This window comes from Oryzias melastigma, linkage group LG7 (genome assembly GCF_002922805.2).
Source record: "Oryzias melastigma strain HK-1 linkage group LG7, ASM292280v2, whole genome shotgun sequence".
In the NCBI taxonomy this organism is placed as follows: Eukaryota; Metazoa; Chordata; class Actinopteri; order Beloniformes; family Adrianichthyidae; genus Oryzias; species Oryzias melastigma.
Window position 1 is genome coordinate 11,421,700 of NC_050518.1, and position 14,331 is coordinate 11,436,030.

The following is a 14,331-nucleotide window of genomic DNA, read 5'->3' on the forward strand; positions in this document are numbered from 1 at the left end:
ACACACACAACTAAAGTAGAGCTTTCATTAACTACAGTTGTTGTCACTGCATAAATAGTGTCATCTAAGTTAATATACTGAACACATATTTTATTTTAGGATTGTTTTTGTTTTCTTTTAATAAAATAAAACCAGAAAATTTTCTCTAAAAAACAAATACTCTAAGTACATGCTACAGTGTGGTCATATAAAGAAACCTCCCACAGTCTTGTGGTATGTTAGTCTCAACTTTCACATGGTGTTTGCTATTATTTTACCCACTTTGGGTCATCTGGAAATCCAAAAATGGATCTGTCCACCTTGGGGCATTGCTTCTGACTGGTATGGTATTAGTTTACTAATGTAAATGGTCTGTCTTATTAGAAAACACAATGAGATTTAAGTTTAGGTCATCAGCTTGTTGGACCTCAGAGAAGCAGGTGTGTGGTTTCACTTGGACGTGTTCCTCGAAAAAGTTGTGAAAGATTTGGTGGCTATTGGGCTGATTGTGACTCTTTAGGTAAAAGCTGTTTCAGTTTACCAGATGGAACAAAGGAATCGCTTGTCATATGCAGAAAAAGTAGTCTAAAGGAAAACAAAACAAAAACTCTTCTTTGTTTCCTTATAAGGTACTGCCTTTTTTTTATTGCTCTGTAATTCATAGGAGCGGAAATTAAAGAGGCCCAGTCGTTTAAGTGTCACGACATTTGATAAATAAACAGTTGCTTAAAGCAGAATAGCAGGTCTGAGTTAAGCATTCAAAAACAGAACATTTTCCATATGATTAGAAGTGGTTTCAGGAGCCAATAGACTTTACAAACTAGATTTTCTTCTTCTTAACCCTGTTTTGTTTATTTGATCTAGCCTGACACTTTATTCATTTCCACCCCGCTTGAACAACAAAGCCAGATTTTGTTCACCAGAGAACAACATTTCTCTCTCTTCAGAAGGTTTTATCACTGTCTTATAAACTTTGACAGTTTATAGGTTGCCACAAGCTCTTATACTAATGACTTTTATTAGGTTTTCCTGAAAATAATAATTCTTTTGTTCTTCCTTTAGATCTGACATGTCAACAATTCAGCATAATACTGGAGTCACAATGCAGGAGCCGTCCTGCAGGTACCAGCTACGTTTTCATGTCATGTGCATTGTGTTCGCTTACAGTGTTAAATTATTTACTGGATTTAAATTGTTTTAAGCCTTGTTTCCACTGAGCGGTAAGGTCCGGTCCGGACCTGTCCAGTATTTTGAGCGTTTCCATTATATCATATTATATATATATAATTTGTGGGCTCCCGTAGGTTTCTGGTCCACAAATAAAAACTTTTTAAAAAATGGACCAGACTGGTTAAGGCGGAGCTACTTTATTTTTGCTGCTTATAATCTTCTCTGGACCATTATAAACCAGAACGGACCAGACAGGACTGGATTGTACCACTCAGTGGAAATGAGACTGTTTTATTGCAGTTCCTGCTGGGAAAAAAGTAAAAAAAAAAAAAAGGTAGTGCACAAGTTTGGTAATAATTTGGTGATAATTGTTAGAAATCTGAACTGCAAAGGCTTAAACTGTATTTATGACCTCATGTTCTGAAAGGGTAGATTAAAAACTACTACACTTGATCCCTTTGTTTGACACAAATGCAAAAGTACCAAATGTTGCAGTTCCTCAAATCCTGGAGCTTGTACCAGTTACCACACCCTGGACAGGTCACGAGTCTTTCCAGTCGACCCCCATGTCTGAAAGTTAAGCTCCACATAAAAACGGCTTGCAATGATTTTTTTTTAATGGTCATTTCTTTATTTTCCATTCTTTATATTTATTGGGGGAGGTGTTAAATCAACTTTTTTTATTATTATTATTTCAGCAAGTTTTGAAATTACTGCAATTTTAGGGGCCTTTTTTTATTTGGCAGATAGGCTTGTGTTGTAGAGTAAATATAACATTTACTTTACTTTGTGTTGACCTTTAGCCAATTTGGGGAATTTTAGAAAAAACTCAAAATCCCTGGTTTAATTTCCTTTTCATAACAATAGTGGGTCAGCTGTATGGTGGTGTAGTGGTTCGAATCCCAGCGGGAACTTTTGTGTGTGGAGTGACTGGGTTTTCTCTGAGATCTCCAGCTTCCACCCCTGGTCCAAAAAAGAAACTCATATAAAGTTAATTGATGATTCTAAATTGCCTCTAAGTTTAGATGTGTGTGATTGTGTGGCCCTGCAACAGACTCGTGACCTTTCCAAGGTGTGGTAAGTGGGACAGGCTCCAGCAGCTCCGTGACCCCGAAAGGGACAAATCAGGTTCAGAAAACAGATGGATGGACAATTCTATAGGTGAAGTCAGAGATTATTAATCTAGTATACTGTATGTTTGTCTAAATATTTTAAAAGATTGTTACATTGTTAACCGTTTATGGGTGCATCTTATGTTAGGACATATAATGATGGAGGCCTTTAGAAAACTAAAAAAATAAAAAAGTATTCCCTAGTTTCACATAACATTTTTCAGTAACACTTAAAACAAAGGAGCAGAATCTAAAACTGGGTTTATGGAACAACATTCATTTTTTTATTATTAGAAATGTAACTTTGAAATTGCAACTCTTCTCCAAGTTGGAAGTTTCTCACCATCACAACAAACTTTTCAGCAGCCTTTGCTTTCCACTTCACATGCCTCTCCTCCTGCCCGTTTAAACATTCCCTTGGAAGTGCAGAGCATGCGTTTCGCCATCTCTCTTTAATGATTTGTGACTGTGTTACCTTCAGACCTCACACAATGGCATAATTGTAAGTGTTGAAAGAAGGAAGGTGGTGATGTGGCCTATAGGTTTTCTTATCAGACAGATGTCTGAGGCTCAGATCCACAGGGGGAAGAGAAACCGGAGGATGCAATTTAATCTTTCAGTGCACAAAGAAAGTCTTATGAGAAGTAAAAAGAATACAATTGTGAGAAACTTGGTCATTTTTTTAGCTTTTTCTGCTCCACAAAAAATCAAAGACAAATTTATTTTTGAATATTTGCCTGAAGGATGAGTAAAGTTTAAGTGCTCAAATAGATGATTTCAAATTCAATTGTGAACTTCATTTATGAATTTGATTAAAAATTTGATTAAAATAAAAAGAAAATGATGAGCAACAATGTAAGTTTGGTATATTGTTTTTATATACTTTAAAAACAAAATGTAATAATTGAGTTATGGCTCTTCCTGAAAATCATCAGGTAAAGTTTGTCAAACTAACAAGCAAAAATGGAACATTTCAAAGTCAACATTATGGGATTTTTCTCCTGACACAAAGACTGAATGCCCAAAGCGACCATTTAGATGTGAAAACATTGAAAGCATAAAAGTCTAGCTGATGCTTAAATAAACTTTTCTCTTTCCCTGAACTTGGTTTGATTTTATGTTATGGAATCACAAAAAAATGTATTTATTCTGTTTCACTTGCATACAAACAGATCCATGAGCATCTTTGTTTTCCTCGTCTGAGCTGTCATCTGGCTCTAAATTGTTTGACTGGATAGCTCAGCGGTGATGGTATGTTGGGCTTTGTGAGGAGGTATAAGCTAGCGCAGAAGAGAGTGTAAATAAAGGGATTGCGGGAAATGAGAGCAGGCTTACTCCATACCCAAAACTCAGAGGTGAATTTCTGATAAACTTCTGCCACTCTGCAGAAACTACATCCAGGAAAACAGCATTTTTTAATTTTTTTATTATTATTTTGGCTAAAAATGTCATAATCATAATTAAAAGACCGCAGGGAACGGTTTTACAGCAGATTGAAAGATGATTAAAGAGAGACTTTAATAATCAGATAATCAATTCTTGAGTATCTTCACCCAAAATTTCTTCTTTGACACGACAGGGAAGAGAGAACAAAAAGGACTCCATGCTTTCAATCAAACTAACTCCAGGTGAAGATCCCATCTGCACACTGTGTTAAGCTCCTCCCACCTTCATGAGAATAGGTCGAGTTTTCCCTTTCGGGGAACTGATAAAAAATTATGAGTAAAAGTAACTAGATAAACAACATTAGAGTGCGTGTAATTTAGCCAGTACAATCCGTTAAAAATATTTAAACTCTTTGACGTGTACTTGTAAAAAAAATCATTTTGAATATGTTCCTGACTTTGTTTAAAAGCATTGATATTTTCATGTACGGTCTGCGATGTAACATGTATACATCCTGTTTAAGGTCGAAGGATACTTGACATCTATAGTCTATAATTTTTCAAGTTATATAATTTCTCAAGGGATTCCCTCGCCCACAGATAAACACACAAGGGTAAATAAAAATATATTAGAACACGTAAGCACTCACACACACTGTTTGTCTTCAAGCAAACACATTATTTTTGGACAACATTATTGTCCAGTTTAGTCAGCTTATGGTTAAACGTTAACATAATGTTTTTTTTTTCCTGGAATTATCACAGAAAAGGCAGTGGAATACAGTGTAGTGGAACTAGGCTGATCTTCACAGTGAATGAATTCATGTTGTGTACTCAAGCACATACAGACACGTAAATAACCCACCGACAGAGTGATGGCAAAAGCAGCTGCTCAGCCAGGGTCAGGGCTTAACATTGCAGTCACACTTTTATTTTTAAGCTGTAGTTTGTGTCACTTAAGCAAAAAGAGACAGAATGACGGGAATGATGTGAACTCCGCACCCCAAAGAAGGACGGCGTACAGACACCTGACGTCTAGGATTTCTCAGCAACGTGATTTTCTTGCTCTATTGTTGAATAATGATCTACAGCTATTTTTGTTCTGACAGTCATTGTGTATATTTTTGGTTAAAGAGGTGCAGGAAAGGTTACGGCTTTGGGTGGGACTTTTGTTTTGGTGCTGCTCTTCTGTGCCGATCCTGTTTCAAGCTCATTCTAACTTTAAATAGCGTGCGCATTTTAGCAGATAAACAATGGACGACATTGTCAGATTTATTTCTTCTACCACATTTGATTTAAGTGTATTTAAATAACATAATTCTATTAATCACATTTTTATTTATTATTTTACAGACAAGAACATTTTCACTGATTTTCTGTTGCTGCATCCATGGGTCAGATTTCCCTGGTGCTAAATAAATAGGACACATCCTTTTTCATTTTGACATTTTTCTCAACAGTTCCTGCAAAAACATTTGAAGCTTATAAGCAGACCTTGAAAATATACCGAAGAATTTAACGACAAACTTCAAGTTAGAAATGTGCTGCACTAAAAAAATTAGGAATGTCAAAATTTCCCTTCTTTTAGCAACTGAACGGTTGGAATGAACAGTTCTGCTGAAACTGACTTACCCTTTTCTGTATTTTTTGGAAAATGATTTGAAGACGTTTTGTAAATACAGTTTGTACTACTGTGTGTCTCATTAATCATTTAAATACCCACACAGATTAAAATTGTGCTTTTGATATGTTCTTGTGGCATTTTTCTCTTGATGGAGGACATTTATAAAATAACGTAAGATTAAAACTGTGTTTCTGAGTATTTATTTAAATGAAACTGGATCAGTAGTAGATGTAAACCCACTGAAGTGAACAATGTAAATAAAAAATGAGCCTCCAGTGAATAAAAGAGTAAAAGTTTCACTTCATTGTCCACTGAGTGAACTATCTTGCTTTCACTCATAATCTGAGCTGGTTGGATTTCAGAAATTTCTTAGAGAAAGATATTTACTACGGTGCTTGATTGTTAAAATTTGAATTCTACCAAATGAAATGACTTTCCTTGGTTTAGTACTGAGACTCAGAGTGCAGCTATTTGTGAAGGAAATGAGAGAATTCTGTGCCATGACTCAATGTGCCTGCGACAGTCAGATCACATTGCAGCTGTATTGATCATCGTTCTCATAATTGAATCAGCCAAGAAAGTCTGATCAGCCAAGGTTACATATCAAGGATGAAGAATTCGACATCGGTCTGGTTCGCTGCCCTAACATAACTCTGAAAATGTCCATGAAAAGGTCTAAAAACTTACAAAAAATCATTGTGAACTATCTTTACATAGTACCAGGCGGATAATATAACTTGACTTCATATTTTTTAATCATTCCATTTTAAGAAAGTAATTGTGGTAATTAAATAATTCATTATAAGGCTTAGGCCACAGACTGATCCCAGATGGACAGAAATTGGTTCTGCATCAAAGACTCTCCTTTCACTAGGGGACAAAACGGAGATTCCCTCTGGTCAAATTTTGGAGAAAAAAATAATAATCCACTAATATTTGTTTTAATGTGCAACCAGAACAGAATTTGAACCTCACAAGATAAATCCTCTGGAGTCCTCAGTGTGTAACTTTTACAAATGAAAAGCAAATAAAGGTTACAATAGGGATTTAAAGGGCAGTGACTGACCATGACATTTTTCAGACAGTCAGTTACAGATGGATGGACTGTTACACTTCATTATAGCTCTTTAAATTATCCCGTGCTCTGGTTTTGCTATTGCAAAGCTGCAGGGAGTACAGCTCATCTTCTGTTTAGCTCAGCACTATATGCACTTCCTCAGACTGGATCTGTTTGCTCTTTGTCAAATACATTTACTTATGCCGGGCTGTCAAAGTCATCCCTGCTGTCCATCCATCATACTGAAAATCATGGGAATTTTATTCCTCGTGGCAATACAAATATGTGTATATATATTTCCCTTTTACACACACTGATGATTTGATAAGAGGCTCTTGCCAAAAATGGTTCAGAATGAATCCTGAACTATGTGCATCTTTGCTGCATGTTACTGAGAATCTCTCTGGGTTTCTCTCTGCCACCTGCTTTTTGACAGCAGGGATAGGTGTCAGCCCACTCAAGTTCCTGAACAGGATGAGGAAAGGGAAAAGTGCAGACGATGCTTTGATTTAACTGTCATAGATTTAAAAAAAAAAAGGTTTATCATTTAAATGACTGTTGAAGTATATGTAGTGGAAGCAAATTATATTCTTCCATTGGACAACAGCAAATGATCAGTTTCATTTTCAAACCAAGTTTTTGCCAAATGTAATCTGAACTTATTTCCCAAACTGCAGTTGGAATGTAAACATTTACTGTATATGAGAAGTGGACAAATAGAAAGTATCCGCTGACTCCGGAAGCAAAAATCATTTTTATTGAGAAAGAGTTATTATATTTGCCATACATTCTTATATATTTATAACACGTTCTTGCTAATCCTCATTTATTTTCATAAAATTTTCCTTACCTCAAGTAATTCAAGTCATAAACTAACCTGCTAGCCCCGTGATTAACATTTGAAATGATTGACAGATTCACCTGAGCATATTTTCAGTAACAGGGATGTGCACCTTCAACAAAGCTGGCTCCTGATTGGCGAGGTAACAGTGACCAACGCCGAATACAAAAATTTCCCTCCAGCATCTCTCTAACACTCCATTTGAAGTAACATTTGCAGGGAAAGAGGTGTCAAAATAGTTTTTTTAAGTGTAGAGTGAAGGGACTTCGAGCTAATGTAGCTGACCGGCGACTTTTGATGACGTCATCGAGTGGGAGTGACGTCTGCATTCAAAGACACTGGCTATGTCCAAATTCACACCATAATCCCAAACCACTAAATAACTATTTAGTGCAGGACTATAAAGTGCCCTGGATTTTAAAACCCATTCAGACACCATCCTCACTACTTCACTTTCATTTTGCTAAGCGCCGGATATGACGTCACCGATTTCACAAAGTGAAAATCGAATCAATACAAACATTTCACAACGCCTATTTGTGACTCCACTGTGTTGTAATGATAGAAATGTGGATGGTCAAAAAGATTACACTTAAACATGTTTTTTTTCCCCAAAAATTGTTTGACCGCACTGATGTCTATAGCCTATTCACTATTGTAGTGAGCATCGATGCACGGTAGTTTTTCGCACCGACTTAAGGGAAACTTCTTGTGCACTCGATTTGGAATTGGTAGATTCGGACAGCACTATAAATGGCGAACACACTATATAGTGTCATATATAGTGAGTAGAAAAGGATTTTTTCCATAACTCCTCGTTTGGAGGGCTCAATGGAGGGGTAGGGAGAAGCCGCAGAATTTGGATTTGGCCTAATACGGTCTGGAACCAATCTCACGAAATATGGTGATTAAATTGATTTTATTTCATTGGAGCTACAAGTAAGGCATTTTCTATGGGTGACGTCACAATCACTCGGTTCTGCTACCATATAAAGTCAAGTTACTCCTTTACTGGAACAAACATGTTTTTTTTGTTGTTGTTTTTTTTTACTTAAGAGAGAAAAGTTATTGCCTCTCTAAATTGCACTTGTGCAAAACAGTATATTTGTGGTATCTGTTGTATTTTTTTTCCAATGCCAATCCATAAAACTCCCACACAGCCTTAAATGTAGAAAAAAAAAGTATTTGGGTAGAGAGGAGAAAAGTCATGTTTCAGCTCATGTTTTACCATTTCACAGAGGTTTTTACTGAAAACCCACCTATCTATTTTTCTAAGACCAGGACCAACTTTGACCAGGTTGAAATTTTTGTCATTTGTCCCCAAGCACAATGAATTCACTTTCCAATATAACACTTGCCCCCCAACATATTTTTTTCTTTTTGAGTCAAGAGGCTTAAATATGAATTGAACACGTATGTGTTAAACTGAGAAACATGAATTCTTAATGTGTACACACAAAGTCCCAATAGTATACATTCTATTTTGCCAGCATTATATTTGCATGATACTAAAACGTTGTCACCTCGTTCATGCCTGTTTTGTCCTCATAATTCTATCTGCATTCACAAAATGAAAAAAAAAGAAGAAAATCAGTGCACAAAAAAACTGCATAACCTCGAACTCCAGAAACTAATACCTTCTCTTATGGAATCCTGTAGCTGAGATTTTTTTTTTTTTTTCCCACGGAACTATGTTCAAGACATATCTGTGAGTGGGATGGATCATTCTCCAAAGATCTGCAGTCATACACCAACAAAGGAGTATGTTGGAGTTTAAAAGTTTCACTCATCAATCTAACCACTGTTGGGGTTTCAAATATACAAAATGACGCCAAGACAATTCACAAAGCCGGTGATCATGAATTACGCCTGGAAAACTGACATGGGTGGGTGGTTGGTTTTATTAGTCATCCAAGAACAAACCCTTTTAGTAAAGCTGTATTTTACAACAACATTTGTATGCATGTCTAAGTACTCCCACTGGAGCACATTTAATATATTTTCCTACACGATGTCACTGACCTAGTCCACCTACATTCAGGCTCAATCACAGCATCTTTTAGGTTTTAAGATTTATTCAAAACACACAAAAATACATAACCCCAGATATACAGTACAATAGGGTAACATTATTTTATATTCACACTAACTTGTGAAAAGTTAAGTAAAGTTAAAGATGCAGCGTGTTGATAATGTAAATTATTCTTACAGTTTAATGTAATTAAATATACTGCAAATGAAGTACAAAACACAATGTTGTCCATTTATTGGGTTTGTTTAAGGGTTAACATTGAAACATAAGAGATCCCATTCATTTTAAATTGTGTTTTTCGTGGTTCAGGAAATGGTCCCTGCAACATTTCCTAATTATTTTCTGCTTCTTGTTCAGGAAAAAAGTCATCATTAATTAACAGCATTAAAAACGTTTTAAATTTTTACTTGCAGGGAAAAATTCATCAAGATAACTTCAATTATTATTGAATAATCTGAGGACCTACATCTAATGCTTCGTTTACACCAAACACGATTCAAGTGATGGGTTCCTCTATTTGGAGATGTGGCGAATTCGCTGCTCGTCTAAAAGTGTGTTCATAAACTTAATGTCCCCGCCAAATGTTTTTAGCTTGATCGCTACATAAAAGCATTTGATTGTATATCTCATTTACAGTGCATAAAAGGCACGGATGATGTTGAGAGATGAAGATTATTTGCTTTAAAGAGTTCTGCTAAACTATTGGTAATAGCATACGGTGAGCTACAGGAGCTGCATCTGAATGATGGCTGCTTTCAGCGGTACTTCGAAGTCTCTGTGACTTAGTTGTCCTGAAATAATCAGAGGAGGGAAAAATACAAATAGGAATAACATTAAAGGACCTTTTTATCGTTGTAGTGATGAAAATAAGAAAACTATCATATGGTTACAGAAACAGATGAGAGTAATCCACTTCTCGCCATGTTGGATTTGGACTGTACATGCTGATTGCATCATTGAACACATCTCATGCCCAAATCTCAGTCCCTCATTGTTTGATGCGATGCATCATCCTTGCTGAAGTTCGGATTTTGTAACGCCGTGACATTCAAATTACACTGCTGCCATTTCGACGTGCTGCACTCGGGTCTAAGTACATTCAAACTCAACTCAACTTTATTTAAATAACACTTTCAAAAAGCAAAAATCTAAAACAAAGTTCTGTACACAAAAACATAAAACACCAAAAAACAAGGTAAAAAACACAAGATAAAAGACAATAAAGTCAAATAAAATAATTACAAAATAATAAAAGAAAAAAAAACTTTTGTTTTTTTTGGAAATATGCAAAAATTGCTATATATATTTATTGTGACAGGTTGTTCCAAAACCAATCCCCATAATATGCAGCAACCAGCTTTCTGGTGTTACAAGGATACATTATATAATATTTTGTGCCATTATATACACAATTTAGTTTTTTAGTTTTTTTTAGTTTTCACAGTTTAAGGTCTGGTCCGTGGAAATGATGTCTGACATTAAACTCCAAAGAAAAAAGGTTGAGGACTGCTGTTCTAGAATCTATGAACACATCTTTAACACATTGGCTGCAAAAGGAAGTCAAAGAGTGCCTGTGGCTACATCTCAGTTCTAATCTCAACCGTCCATTCCTCATTTGGTAATGACATAAAGATATCAATAACTTTAGAAGCTATTGGATATTGGAGTGCACTTGTTTATTCACTTATTCTGCTTCCCCAAGCTCCCTTACAAAAAAAAACAATACAAGATCCTTTTTCTTCCAAGTCTGAAGGTTTTATATCCATTAGATACTGTGTTTTGTGTCCTAATATACAAAGTATTTTCACATAAAAGTAAATCTGGATCCAACCATGTCCACATACTCCACATCAAGAAACGTTTTTGTTCCAGAAAGACATTACTGACCACTTCAAAGTCGGCAGAACGGCCAGGAAAACCAAGAAGACTCAGCCAGTGTGCAGTGGCCAATAAGAGGGCATCTTTCTAATCAAAGGTAGCAAGAAGCTTCTCCTTCTTCTGCTCCATAAACATGATTAATTGTGGACTAAGCCTTTCAGTCTTATTGGCTTGTCATCGCAAATGCCTTCTCTTTTACTACCTCCATCCTGTGACACAGTGTGTTTATATGGTTGTGACATAGATTATTTATTTAAAGTCAAATGACAAATGAAGAAAGAGCAGGCATGTTCCATGGAAGTCATGCTGCACGACGACTAAAATGCATCCGCAACTTTACCGACCAGTGTCCGTTATTAGGACAGCAACAATAAATCCGACAAGACCGCAAAATTAGAGCTCGAGATGAACATTGAAATAAAATAAACTAAATTCAGCCCCAAGACTTAAAAAAGTACAAGATGACAAACATCATGATTAGAAATCAAAGAAAGTTCTGTCTCCGAGATAGTAAAAAAACAGATCAAAGTCGTGTAGATGGATCAATCAGAATTTTTCTGATCAGAAAAACCCTTTGCTGTTTTGAATGTACTTCATACAACCAGCTCAATCACAATCGGAGAAATTTGGGTCACCAAACATTCTTTAATTTTCTTCAGGAAAATGTATGACACGCGATGATGCACAGGACTTTTCAATCAACTTTGTAAGAAACTGATTCATTATTTCAGCTCTTAAAATGGAATGTTTTTCCAGCTTTTTCCACCACTGGATTCCGATGTAGAGAATAATAAAAAAGATGTTCTCTTTTCTCAGATTTTCTTGGGGAAAAAAAAATAAGACAGAAAACTTCCCAATGTTACAAAGACCACTTTGTCCTTTGCTCAGTGAAGCCTTTGCTCCCACAGCGGTCCTGACCATCACTTGACTCAAAAATAAACTTGGCAGGGAGCAGTGGCTATTACAGTTTTCCTCCAGCAATTATGACAGCATGCATGACAAAGCTCAATATCTAATGTTGGATATTGGACGTGGGCCACCTAATTATTACAGCAGCCAGGGTCATGCAGGATACTGGCAGCGGAAGATATTGCCATGTGTGATCTTTAGAGTTCAGATAGAAAAACAGTCAAATGACTTGACATAATGCAAATGTCCGGTCATTCTCATACTCCGACTAATTTAACAAATAAAATAAACGAGCACAATGCAGAAACGCTGCTGCTCACCCAGCAGTTCCTCTAAAATCATTAGCACTTTCGCCAAAGATTCCAGGGAATTATGATTAATTCATAACACATAAAATGCTGAAGGCAATCGTATTTGATTCAGTGATTTGTGCTTCACCCTGGTGTTCTGCTGCAGTTTTAAGAAGCAGCACAGAAACTGTGTATAATTAATTAGATAAATCAGATTAACTCTTAAGTTCTAGCAGCTTTTCAGTTAACCAGAAGATAGGAATTAAGTTTCTCTAATCCAGCAGTTACCAAAAAAGATTAGTCTTTATATTGGCATTTTAAAATGTATACAATTATAAATAGTTATATTTGAACAGAAAAGTCATTTTACTAGAAAGAAATTGAACAAAAAACCATTCAAGAGGTTGGAGACAAAAGGTTGAAAATGCAGCTCATGAAGTCATGTGTTGTAAAAACCTGGAGGACACTACGGAGGGATCATCATCCAACATTGTAAATCCAATTAAGACCCACACTGACATACAGCATGTCAGAAGAAACACATTATAATCACTGAACTACAGAGCCCAGGACAGGCAGTCAATCACTGAAGCTTCATGCTTATTTTAATAAATTGATGCTTATTTAATAAAGCACTTTGTGGGTTTTTGATCCAATATAAATCTAATATACAGGTGATTATACTCTGAAATGCCAATCTCAGGTCAATGTAGCACTTTATCTACTCACCTTAAGAGGGTATGCCAGAGTTGGCTGGAGATCATGGGTGTTGAGTCAAGTCCACAGCATTGCTGGTCAAACCGTCACTCATAATTGGCCATATTAGCACAACTCCAGGAGAATCCAGGCTGGTGTGTACTACGAGCTCAGGCGCTCCGTCTTGCAGTCCACAAACCAGGAGGCTCGCTCGCAGTTCTGCAACAGACCAACAGCTGTGCTCAGAGACATCCGAGAGGCGGCGGACAGAGGCAGACGTGCAGTTGCTGGTCTCTGCTCTCTTCCTGACTCTCCTTCTCTTGTCTCTTTTTCTCTCCGTCTGCAGCTCCCACTCTCCCTTGTCCCTTCTCTGCTGCTCCGCTCTCCCTCTCCTCCTAAATCTCCTTCTTGCACATGCATTCTCCACACTGCATGTCCTCCCCGCTCGCACAAACGCGCACAGGCAGACACCTCTGTCAGCGTTTATGCCCCACACGCTTTCCATCACACCTCTCTGCACTCTTACAAGTGGACAAGTACGTTTTTAGTGCACATTATCCGAATTGTGGCTTTATTCATTTTTAATATTGGGATTTGAATTCTTAAAAGTCAGAAGTTGGTAAGTGAGTTAAAAAACAAGGATGTAAGTGTTGTAAAAGACTCAATAAATATCTGGTTGTGTACACTTGTTCAGGGTGAAAGGGACTGTGTTAGCTTTAAAAAGCAACTAAAATCACATCAGGAAATCTTTTTATCAACATTATTCTATTACTTACAGATAAGACTCACTGTGTGTGCATCCTCCATTACTTGTAAAGGTTCAGTGTGATAATGCTGAAGATTGTTGGCAGCATTATCACAACAACAAAAAATCCCCACAGTCTTCCCTTGATTATGTGCCATGTCAAATGAAAAATGAGCAACAATAACGCTCAAAAGAAAAGACTGTGTGCCGTTTTATTTTTTTTAACTTGTGTTTAAATACATATGTAAATGTGAGCCATCATTCACAGTAGACCTTTTTTGTATTCTTGCAGGATTTCTGGGATCCCCACAATCGCTTACAGTCATCTTCTTTCCTGCGATGTTGTGTTTGTTTCCCACAATGAGCAGATGGTTCAGAACACAATACCTCTACCTGAATGATCAGGAAACGGATAGATGCTACCAAACCACACCTGGTAAAAGAAAAAAAGGCTACCAGCTTACTAGCTTGCATAACACAACAATACAGGATATAATGCTATCAAGCAACAATACTATTTTGTTCAATACTTGTATTCTGTTATTTAAATCAAAGGTACTTTTTTGACGGATAACATATTTATTTTTTCTTCATTAAATATATTTGTTTCCAA

General features: G+C 36.5%; 1 protein-coding gene across 1 annotated transcript in view; it reads right to left on the reverse strand.

The window, feature by feature from the left end:
* opn7b (opsin 7, group member b) overlaps nucleotides 1-13,439 on the reverse strand; it is a 61,506-nt gene extending 48,067 nt beyond the window's left edge. Inside the window, exon 1 of the mRNA XM_024294006.2 lies at nucleotides 13,007-13,439. The gene's annotated coding sequence lies outside the window, so the exon portion shown is untranslated. The remainder of the gene's footprint in view (nucleotides 1-13,006) is intronic.
* Nucleotides 13,440-14,331: the final 892 nt, after the last annotated feature.